We start from the raw sequence: 12224 nt of genomic DNA, 5'->3' as shown, positions 1-12224 counted from the left end.
AATTCTTGGGTGGCATTGTTTTCTTGCAGCACTTTAAATATTTTGAACCACTGCCTTCTTGCCTCCATGATTTCTGATGAGAAATCTACACTTAACATTATTAAGAGTACCTTGTTCATAACTCATTGCTTTTCTCTTGCAGCTTTCAGAACTCTCTCCTGCTTGGCATAGGATAGTTTGATTACTATGTGTCTGGGTGTGTTTCTCTTTGAGTTTACCCTGTTTGGAATTCACTGGGCTTCTTGAATGTGCATATTCATGTCTTTCATTAAAACAGGAAGTTTTCTGCCATTGTTTCTTTGAATATTCCTTCTGCACCTTTCTCTCTTTCTTCTTCTTCTAGAACTCCCACAATACATATATTAGTATGTTTGATGGTGTCCCACAGGTCACTTAGGCTTTATTCACTTTTTTCAATTCCCTCTTCTTTGTGCTTCTCAGCCTGAATCATTTCAATTGTCATGCTTTGAAATCATTCAGTGATTTCATTTCTTTTCTTTCTTCTGTCATCTCCATTTTGCTGTTGAAATCTTCTAGGGAATTTTTCATTTTAGTTATTGTAGCCTTCAACTCCATTATTTCTATTTGGTTTTCATTGAAAATCTCAAAGAGATTCCCCTATTTTTCATTCATTGTTTTCTTCATAGTGTTTAGTTCTTTCTCCATGTTTTCCTTTATCTTCTTGAGCATACTGAGGATCATTTTTTTAAAGTCTTTGTCTGGTATGGCAAGGGTCTGATTTTCTTCATTGACAGTTTCTGGAGTTTTATCTTGTTCCTTTGGATGGGCCTTGTTTTCCTGTTCTTTGTTTGTCTTGTAATCTTTGTTGCACACTGTACATTTTAATATTTTAAAGTCTTAACTCTGGGATTTAGTCCCTGAGATGTCTGTTCCTTAAGTTGATACTCAGATAGAGATATGACAGAGATTTTCTTACATGCCAGAAATTAACCAAAAAAAAAAAAAAAAAAAAGCAAAATGCACCTTTCACAGCCTTTGCTAATTGACTCTGCTTTGGCTGGCGGTCTCCTTCAGAGCTTAGTCCATCTGTCATGAAGATCAGCCTAAGGTGATTGCAATGTGCAGGGTCTTTTCTGTGTTATCTTATCCTGCATTGAGCATGAAACCTGCTTCCTCTCCTGAGTCTGTGCTTGTTTGTGCCTTTAGAAATATCCCCATTTAGTTTACAGATGTTTGAATGCCCCCTATACTCACTTTGACTTTCACTCCCTCTTGGGTCTCTAATGTGTGACTTAATGCAGGTAGTCCTTTGCCCAGGCCACTTTGACTTAATTGCTTCTTACACTGCTTTAGCTGTCTGCAAGATGCTTCGCTGCCATCAGGACAAATTCTGGGTGGGCAAGCCCCAGACAAGTTTCCTGGTTCAGTCTTTCATATTTTCAGTTGATAGATTGGAACTGACATACAGGCATCCCAGTATGTGCATAGGGATTAGTCTGCTCCCTCTGGAACAGGGCCAGGGACCCAGAAAAGGAGTGAAGGCTGCTTCCATGACATGCTGGGGAGAGGTTAGGAGAAGGGTTGCCAGAAGTTTCTCCTATGACTTTTGAACCTGTGTTTTCTTGATTAGGCTCTTGCTCAGTTACTGTAGCCCTTTAACTATTTTCTATAGTTTTGAGGAAGGGTAATGTCTTTAAAATTTCTCTGCCACTTTTGCCTGAGGGGGGTTGGAATAATGGCTACCCTTAGACCTGGCCCTCAATATCCAAAGTAGCTGATCAAAAGCTGTGATAGTTTGGCTATATAGTCCCTATAGTTTGGTGGACTAGTTTTTTATATCTCACCTTGACACCAGCAAGCTGCACTAGGATCCTGAGCTGTAGTTCCCACTGCTGCCTGCTGTGAAGCGGGGGGATGAGGGATGGTAGCTGCTGTATGGAGGGTGAAATTCACCAGTATTTGCCACAATTTACCAGCCTCTTCCTCCAGCTCTTCCTTGGATGCTGTACAGTGTTCCACCAAACTCTGGAGTTTCAAAATAGTTGATCCAGACACTTCCTGCCAATTAAATAGTTGTTTTTGTGGAAGGATTGATCTCTGGAACTTCCTACTCCTCCATCTTCCCACAGTCCTTCAGTTTGAGCTTTAATCCAGATTACTGGAATCTTTTATAAGTAGAATGAAATTCAGATGTAGAGGGAAAAAAAAACCACAGGACGAAGCTGAAAGTCAATGGAACCCAGAGGAGAAAGGAGAAGGCATTGTTATGTGCATCACCATGTGACAGAAAACCCAAGGACCAAGGATTGCTGGCAGCCAGCCCCAGAATGTCACAATCTACTGTGAGAAAGGATCATTCTGCTGATGCTTCGATTTTGGACTTTTCTTGCCTCAAAGCCATGAGCCATTAAATCCTATTGTTTAAGCCAAACCATTGTGTGGCATTTGTTTTAGCAGCTAGGAAACTAAAATAGTTACTAAGGAGCCTCCCTGGTTGGCAACATTTCATGTGTATTGTCACAACTTTTTGCTGGGTAATTAAGTGCATCTTGTGTGATTCCACTGGGATAGTACCCTTGGAAGCTTATGACTGTTTTTCTCTAGACTTCTCCCCATGAGCCTTTTCCTTTTGCTGAGTGTCCTTTGCATCGTTTTGCTATATAAATCACAGTCCTGAGTACAACTATAAGCTGAATCCTATCAGTCCTCCTAGGGAATCACCAAACTTAGGGGTGGTCTTGAGGACCCCTGACCCAGCCCTGTACTTAGAGTTTAAAGCTCTGGGGTCACCATCTTGAAATTTTAAATAATTTTATCTTTGAATTTGTATCTTGTAAGTGAATTCTGATAGGCAAATAGAGCATGCTCCAGGGGCTTAGCATCTTGGCTCACATATATTCCCATACCCAGTGCCTGCCCATCTCCCAGGGATAGGTTCTTGGCCACCCTCTTCCTTGTCCCTGGCACACAAGATGGTGGACCCATGGGAATGAGAGATGTCTGGATCAATTTCCCTACCCCTGACATCCTGCACATCAGTTTGGCAGCTGGTGAAAGGGGAAACCCTGTAGCCTGTAAGAAATGAACACCCAGTCTCAGGGCGGAACTTCAAGATGCCTGCAAGGGTCTGCACTTGCTTCACAAGTATTCCTATGCTTGAGGGAGCATGACATTAAATAGCAAATAAAAACATGACAGATGCAACCTAAAATTACATTCACAATGTTGTGCTACCATCACCAGCATCCATTTCCAAAACTTTTCCATCAACCCAAATAGAAACTCTATATATTTTAAGTATGTTACTGGAATAAAAATGTTTAAAGAGGATCCATAGAACTGCACAACACAGTGAACCTTAAGTTAAATCATAGACTATAGTTAACAGTACAATTATGAAAATATGCTTTCATCATTTGTAACTAATGTTCCACACTAGTGCAAGGCTTTCATAATAGGGTGGTAAATGGGAACCCTGTATTTTATGCATGATTTTTCTATAAACCCACAACTTCTTTAATAATAATAATAAACCATGACAGGTAGAAAGAGTCCATGAAAGGAAAAAAAAAAGCTTTATACTTCAGTATGTTTAATGGCACTTTTTCCCACTTTTTGAACAAGGAGCCCCACATTTTCATTTTGCACTAGACCCTGATAATAATGTAGCCAGCTCTTACAACTGAATATGGTGAGCTCTTTGCACTTAATCTGAATCATTCCACTTCATTTCCACAACTGTCTTCATGCTTTTTGACTGATATCCTAGAATTGGGTTTTTCAACTTTTTCAACCATGACTCTGACTCTGAGTATGAAATATATTTTACATTATGACCCAGACATATAAATGATGCAAAAATTTCACTAAAATATACTCATTCTTATTAATTTCACATGAAAATTTTAAAAACTGGGGGAGGTGATGGGTGAGTAATGTGTTTGATGAAGCCAAGAACAAGGGGATATGGGGATGCATATCTGTAGCACTGTGGAACCTGCTTCTAGACTAGCTTTTTTAAAAGCTGATCACAAACTAAACTGATTTCATAGCACACCACTAATGGGTCACTTTCTGCAATTTGAAAAACACTATTCTAATGTCCCTATCTCTGACCCTAATGTCATGCAAAATATTATTAGTTCCACAGAAAAAGAGTTTCATGGTCAATAAACGTAGGAAGCATTACATGTTTATTACCTTCCCAGAAATTCACAAGCATATTACCATTTTATTGTCATTGAGAAATCCTATAATAGAAAGATATGTACATAAATTTTATCCAATCTTTATCAGCCAGAAGTATATAATCCTTCCTGTGTAGATGTTGGGACAAAGAGAAAATAAAAACACAATATGTGGATCTTTAAAAGGAGTAAAAACAGCACTGTGCCTCAGATTTCATGGAATGGGGAAAAATTTTCCTCAGATGTAAATTCATAACCTTAGATTTTATTATTTAAAAATGGATTTTAAAACATTAAAGATTTATTTCAAGAAGTTTATCAATGGACAGTAAAACAAACCTAGGAAAATTAGGAGATAGAAATAATATAAAGTCATTAAAAATTACTTAAAAACAAGGAAAATAGAATTGGTATTCTAAAAAATGACCAAACTTGGCCAAATACAATTTTAAGAAGAGAGAAAATACAAATAAATGGAAGCATTAGGCACAAAAATCAATCATGTTCCTATAAACTAGCAAAGAACAATCTGAAGAGGAAATTAAGAAAACAATTCCATTTACAGTAGCATCCAAAAGAATAAAATATCTAGGAATAAATTTAACTAAGGATTCAAAAGACTTGCATACTGAAAACTACAAAACACTGCTGAAAGAAATTTAAAAAGACCTAAATAAATGGCAAGACATCCCAGGCTCATGGATTGAACAAGTTAATATTGTTAGTATGTCTATATTACACAAAGCAACATGCAAATTCAATGCAATCCCTATTAAAATTCCAGCAGCCTTTTTGGGGGGTTTTCTGGGGGAGCTGGGGGAAGCCATCCAAATTTATTCTCCAACAGACAAAGCATCAGTAGGTAAAATGACAGGGATTTCTCCATAGATCATACATTCACAAGGCATGATTAGCTTGACAGTGAGAAAGCCTCTGGTGTGTTCTCTGTAACGGTATCTACTTCATGGTGTAAACAGGTAATATTATTATGTTCACTTACAGTTCCAGAAGTAAAGGCACAACTTGGCCTTTTCCTAAAAAATTTCCTAAAAAAATGTCAGGTGCAATGACTAAGAGACAAATTTTTGGTAACAGTCTTGATCCAAATTTCAATTGTGGGCCTTTCACATAGAGGGGAAAGATTTCTCTGCCCCAGAAGTTTGGGTATTTCTTTCTCCCTCCTTGTTAAACCAGCAGAGAAATGTTTCATCATTTGCTTAATATTATTATATGCACAAAAGGGAATTTTTTTAAAAATTCACAAAAACACCTCGACTGTCCAGCTGCTGTCACCAATACATCAACTCTAAGGTTTAGGACAGGGTCTAGGAACAGTTCAGCAATCATAAAATAGGAAAATAGAGACTGTGGCTACAAAAATAAAAAATAAATGAGGTAGATAAATTAAAGCTTTCACACCCAGGACTTGCCAGTTCCAATTTCATAGCCTTCATGCAATATCAGGGAAAAAAAATCTTCATAATTACTTGACATTAGTCACCAAGGAAATTTTTTAAAATTAGTAATGTGAACCTGTAACAAGGAACATGCTCTTCCATAAGAATTTCTTCTCAAGAAGGAAAACTCAGTTCTTCAAGAGAGTAGGCACTAGTGAACAAAATTTAGTCACCTGAGATCCCCTGCTTACCTGCCCACCTTCCCCCACTTCTGGTGTTCAGGAAGAAGAAGGCATCTGGAAAGTATGGGAGTAAATTGGCACTCTTGGGGCTCCAACTGAACTGTGCTTAAATAAGCAGCAATATACACACTGATTCCCTAAGGACTAAAACAAGTCCATTTGAGGGCATTCTACTTATTTACGGTTCTAAGGTTGAAAGAATTTTGTAATTTTACAACCTTAGTCTAAAAGAAAAGCACATTCAAAAAGAAAAAAACATGGATGTGGACTGGGGGTTATACAAAACAGGTCCCTAAAAAGACAACAGATCTTGCCAATTCACCCACATTAACAGTTACCATGTAAAGATACAGCACCCCGCACACACACACACACACACACACACTTAGGTTAAGTAGTTGTCTATTCCACTGTTGCTTCAATAAATTCCAGTTGTTCCACCTTGAAAGAGGTGACAGTCTTTGGAAATTGTAAATCTAGGTTGTAAAAAGTTTCTATGTGCAGTCTGTTGCAAGTAACAAAGCTACATTGCAAGATCCACTTCTTTCCAAAATGAAAAAAAAAAAAACAAAAATCTAAATCTATTCTGTATTTTTTTGGATTCTCTCTCTCTCTCTCTCTCTCTCTCTCTCTCTCTCTCTCTCTCTCTCTCTTGTTTTCTTCTGTTTTTGCAAAGCAGCATAGCAACATCATGATTGTAGGACTGCCTGAGGTTGTGGCCACAACTCACAACTGTAAACCATAACTGTGATTTGCACATCAGTAAGGAAAAAATAAAACCAAACACAGAAGACAGGTAGATTCTTTATAAAAAACAAAAACAAACAAAAACAAACAAACAAAAACACCGTACAGATGCTAGAGATTTCACTTCACCTGCCTGCACTTCTTCATCGCGAATTCTCCCTTTTGCTTAGCTGACCATAATCTTGTTTTCTTCCAGGAAGTGAGGGAACTGGTGTTTGGGAACACTGTCGGCAGCATCTGGCTTTTCCACATCAGCACTGATACCTGCCTGGGAGCCAGCCATCTTGGAGACGGTGGCTTTACTCACGAAGGAGCTGGCGCCCAGGGACACCAGGAAGCAGGGATGCCACCACTGCAGCCCTGGATCACCGAGATCTCATTAGTTTTCATGGCCAGGTCGCCGTTGAGCATGGCGGTGTACTGGTTCCACGCCACGGGGTCCACGATTGCCGAAAGCCCCAGGACGTCCCTGGGAAACATTTCAGAGATCCTCTTTCCGTCCGAGCCCAATAGAGCCATGGTGTTCTCAATGGCCAGCCTCCTGCCCCAGCGTGCCAAATTATTGTTTGCCCCGTGTGTCACATAGTGGATCTTCAAGTTGCCTTTGGTGGTTAAAGCTCACCCACATATACTGCATACAAAAGGCTTCTCTCCAGTGTGAGTCCTCTCGTGACTCTGCAGAGCGCTCACGGACGAGAAGTTCTTCCCATAGCGCATGCAGCCATGTTCCTGCCAACGTGGCTGAAGCACTAGTAAAGGTGTCATACCTGGGCACAGGGTTGAGGGTCTGACAAACGCGCCAGGAAATTCAACTTTGATGTGGGTTGGTTGCGCTCAAACAAACGTTGGTGGGATACTGCTCCGACCTTCCGTCTCAGGGCGGCTGCTCTCGATGCTCCCTGCTTTGCCTCCAGCATCGGGGACTTGGACTTGATGCTTTCTGCTTGGCTATTGGCCAGAGAGAGTGCCTGGAAGGACATGATTTCCAGGCTTCCCGACTTCTGCCCTGATACTCTTGGTCTCCCATCCCTGAAGACCAGTCTTTGATCAAGCCATCGCTCTCCACTGAACCATTTTCCAGGCTGCTCTGCCTCTGCAGGTCAGGAGGGGCATGCTCCACTTTCCCAGGGGCATCCGAGGACACCATCAGGGTGAATCCCAGAGTTGGTGACGCCGAGTGGATGTTGGGAAGAGGTGTAGGGACCTTCGAGGAGCTACTGGGAGCATCCTGGGAGCTGACTTCATCTACATCAATGCTTTCAACGACATCATCATGGCAAATGGCACTTCCACTACCATTCTCACCGACCATCATTGGCTCTGTACCCGTAAAGTCACAAGCACTCTCCGGCAGTGGGGTGTTAGGAATCTGATGACCCATGCGCATATGAGTATGCTATTGCAACAAGATGGTGTTAGTGAACTTCTTCTGGCAGATAGGGCACAAATGCTGCATCTTTATTGGCATGTTGGTTCAGCGAAACCCAAGATGGGTCTTCAGATTGCCTTTGGTCAAGAAGGCATGGCCACAGATTTTGCTCTGGAAGGGTCTTTCCCTGGTGTGGGTGCAGTAATGCATTTTGAGGGAAACTTGGCAGCTTAGGACAGGGTGGCAGATCAGACATTCATTGGGGTCGGTGGTGGCCTTGTCAATGTTCTCCACCAGCTGCTGCAATTTCAGTCTCTGACCCTGGCTCAGGGGTCCCACTCCCTTGGAAGCCACCAACCCTTGGGGAACTATGATTTGGCCCCACCCCAGGTGGCTCCCCACTCACATTCTGGGGAGGGCCCAGGTGGCAGGTCATTGGGCAACAAGCCACCCCTGAGGTCCTTGGGGTTAGTCCCAGAAGATTCTGAGGTAACCCTACAAAGGGGGTTCCATTACCAGGACAGGATTGCTATCTAAAGAGATGCTGGATTCATCTATAAGTACAGGTAGAAAGAGTGCAAAGAGGGTGCCATTGCCTGCCACCATTTCATCCTGGAACTTGGCAAACAGCTGGGGGTTTGCCTTCACCTGCGGATGTCAATGAAAGTGCACTTTAAGGTTGTCCTTGGTGGTGAAACAGTGGCCACAGACTGAGCACACGAAGAGTCTCTCTCCAGTATGGGAGTGCAGGTAGATCTGCAAGGAGTTATCAGTCCCAAAAACCTTGCTAGAGTACTTACACTAGTGCTTGTAGCGAATGGCCATGTCTTTGGGTTTGACATCCACTGAGGAGATGTTCGGGGGCTTCCCCTTTGCTTTCTTGGATTGTTCTAAAACCACAGAGGAGAATGGGCTCTGAAATAGTACAGAGCCTGGAGCCTGAAGTAGCAAGGTCCCTGGGAGGCATGACATGATGTTCAGGAGCACCCTTGTCTCTCCTGGCTTCAGGGAAAAGGGCGTCAGCCCCAGGGACTCAGCTGGTGGTGGAAGGGATGTTTGTGTGAGGTTGCTTGGCTTGTTTCAAGGAATTCAGAAACAGATCCTGGCTTCCAGCTTTCTGACTGAGCAAAGCCACAGCAGCAGACACCAGCTGGGACACCGGGCTGCCTAATGTCTTCAGGGTGTCAGCTCCCGCCGTACCTGAGTGCAGGGCATGGGAGGCCCACATTGCTCACCTGCAGGTGGATCTGCTCTGTAAGCTGGATCTGCTGTAGCTGCTGCTGCTGCAGACACAGGGTCTGCTAAAGGACCCACGGGAAGCTGCTGGCACCAGGCAAGGGGGCTGGCAGTGCATCCCCACTCTGCTGATTCACTGCCACCTTGGTGCCCTGTAGTGCTTGTAAAGTCACATTAGTGTTGGCAACTTTGCCTTTGGGTGTATAGCATATGTCCTGGGGTGTGGGTGGCAGGACAGTCTCTGCCTTCAAGAATACCACAGACTCGGTGCCAGGTTTCTCTTTCATGTCCCCTGAGCTGCCCCCATTCTTCAGGTGACCGTCCTTATTGCTTGGGCTATGTGACTGATGGCTCAGCACAGCTCCTGAGAAGTCTTCCGAAGGCCCCACCCCCTTGCTGTCATTCATGATGAGGACAAGTGGCCTTTTAGTGCAATTTTTCTTGTGTTCTGTTCTGGTTTGCTAATGCTGCCTTTTTGCAAAATAGCAGAAATGGATTGGCTTTTGTAAAAGGGGGTTTATTTGGTTACACAGTTACAGTCTTAAAGCCATAAAGTGTCCAAGGTAATGCATCAACAATTGGGTACCTTCATTGGAGGATGGCCAATGGCATCCGGAAAACCTCTGTTAGCTGGGAAGGCACGTGGCTGGCGTCTTCTCCAGAGTTCTGGCTTCAAAATGGCTTTCTCCCACGACGTTCCTCTCTAGGCTGCAGCTGCTCTTCAAAATATCACTCTCAGTTGCTCTTGGGTGTTTGTACTCTCTTAGCTTCTCTGTAGCAAAAACAGGCTTTCAACGGCCATCTTCAAACTATCTTTCATCTGTAGCTCCTCTCTCAGCTCCTATGCATTCTTCAAAGTGTCCCTCTTGGCGTAGCAAGCTCGCTTCTTCTGTCTGAGCTTATATAGTGCTCCAGTGAGCTAATCAAGGACCATGCTGAATGGGCGGGGCCACAGCTCCATGGAAATAATCTAATCAGAGTTATCACCTACAGTTGGGTGGGTCACATCTCCATGGAAACACTCAAAGAATTACAATCTAATCAACACTAATATGCCTGCTCACACAAGATTGCTTCAAAGATAATGATGTTTTGGGGGACATAATAATCCAAACTGGCACATGTTCTAAGAATTCAGAGATGTTAAAGAACTCCACACAGCATTTCTTGCAGATGTGTGTCTCCTCTTGAAGAAGCCACTTGGTAGTTGCTTCCTCCCCATCCACTTCGTGGTTGTTCCTGGGGTGGTTTATTGGAACACCTGCAGGGGAATCGCCTCCCTGCTCCAGGCTAGGCCTCCAGGGGGCACCCGCATGCAAACCAGCTGTCAGCTCCAACTCCGGCCCTCAATAGTGGACACCGGCCCCGCAGGCCTGAATCCCCGAGGGAGCACATGGCCAGGCCTGGGATCCTAGACCAGGTCATGTTAACTCTGACTTGAAACTGCAATCAGCATGAATTTAGGAAGCTCTCTGGTAACAAGTTCCTGCCAAAGTGTCAGGCATCACCAAACGCCACACTTGTGGGGGTCCACTCAAAATGAGGGGAGTAGGAGGAAGGAGAGGTGAGAGCAGGACCAGAGGAGGAAGCAGGCAGGCAGAGGGTTAACCCTTTGGTTCCAGGTAGGCCAGGTGGTGAAGCCTCTCCACATTCCCCCCACCCCATCCTTGCCCAACCAAAGGTGCAAAGAGAGTCCAGACCGCTGGGACTTGAGGTGAGAGTTGCCCTGACCTTCCGATGCCCCAAAACCAAATAGCCACCCCCTCGGGCAAGCAGATTTCTAATCTGCCCCATAAAAATATTATTTGGGGGGAAACAGGTATTTCATTAGCCTATTATAAATTTTGGAAATGTATTACATTTTAACACTCTCCCCACTCCACCCCCCCATCCAAAAAAATATCAAGGGATGATACGGTAATACTAAGAAGCAGCAGCGGTTTTCTAGGGAAATGTAGGGCCTCGGAGTTGGGCTCAGAGGGTCTGGGGCTGCTGCGCGCACAGCCCCATTAGCTGCTGGGAAATTAGAAAGCAGGAAGGGAAGGGAGAGAAGCGACCTGCAAGGCCCGAGGACCAGAGAGGAGGATTAAAATGCCCCCTTCCCCCACGTGGATGCTAAAAACTTATCAAGTGACAATTTGGCAGGCCAGGAAGGACAAGGGATAGTGGGAAATTGACTCATTCCTAAAACCTCTGCGGTTAAGTGATTAAGTAAGGGAGGAGTTTGCCGGGCCAGGAGCGGACTAGTGGGGTCGCGAACTTCCCTCCACCTCAGGGACGCTGGCTCTGGAAATGGAAGTGTGGGCTGCGTTAGCCAGAGGAGCAAGCCCTGCCTGCAATCACCCAGCCCTGGCCCTGACCTCTCCCTTCTCACCCCGGGGTGCACATTTGGAGCCGGGCACCCTAGAAAAGCCATGCAAAATGTGGGGCCAGTGCCTCCCCGAAGCAGCTGTGACGCACCCTGGACCCTGACCCCTGGGGGCTCGCACCCCTCGAGCTTTCCGCGCTTATATTTAGGAAGTCAGAAATCAAACATGGCTGGAGGTCAGGCCCCAAAAGGTTAGGGTGAAGATGGGCAGGTGACGTAGCCTAGAGACAAAAGGTGAACTCCAAGAAAGAAAAGGAAAAAAAAATTAAGGGAGATATTGTATCCTTCTCCCCCATCTCCTCGGGTCCTTGAATCCCATCTGCAGCACAGGTGGCCCACACCCCAGCTCCTGCGGGGTGGGGAGAGATTGTGCCTCCTCCCCCTGTTTGGCCCAGGAGGGGTGTGTGCCCCAGCAGCCTTTTTTGTAGACATGGAAAAACTGATCCTCAAATTTATATGGAACAGTAAGGAGCTCCAAAACCATCTTTTAAGAGAAAAACAAGATTGGAGGACTTACACTTCTTGATTTCAAATTGTATTACAAAACAACAGTAATCAGAACGTGTGGTAATAGCTCAAAGATAGATCAGTGGAACAGAATTGAAAGTCTAGAAATAGACCCACACATTTGGCAAGTTGATTTTTTACAAGGTTGCTAAGTACATGCAGTGGGGAAAGAATAGTCCCTTCAACAAATGGTGCTGGGAAAACTGGATC

At 44.1% G+C, this 12224-nt stretch overlaps 1 pseudogene; it reads right to left on the bottom strand.

Moving 5' to 3' along the window:
- Nucleotides 1-6700: 6700 nt before the first annotated feature.
- LOC119522104 lies at nt 6701-10564 on the bottom strand (annotated as a pseudogene).
- Between the last annotated feature and the right edge of the window lie 1660 nt (nt 10565-12224).

Source organism: Choloepus didactylus, chromosome X, assembly GCF_015220235.1.
Source record: "Choloepus didactylus isolate mChoDid1 chromosome X, mChoDid1.pri, whole genome shotgun sequence".
In the NCBI taxonomy this organism is placed as follows: Eukaryota; Metazoa; Chordata; class Mammalia; order Pilosa; family Megalonychidae; genus Choloepus; species Choloepus didactylus.
Note: the sequence above shows the minus strand (reverse complement) of the source record. Positions and strands in the feature narration are given on the sequence as shown.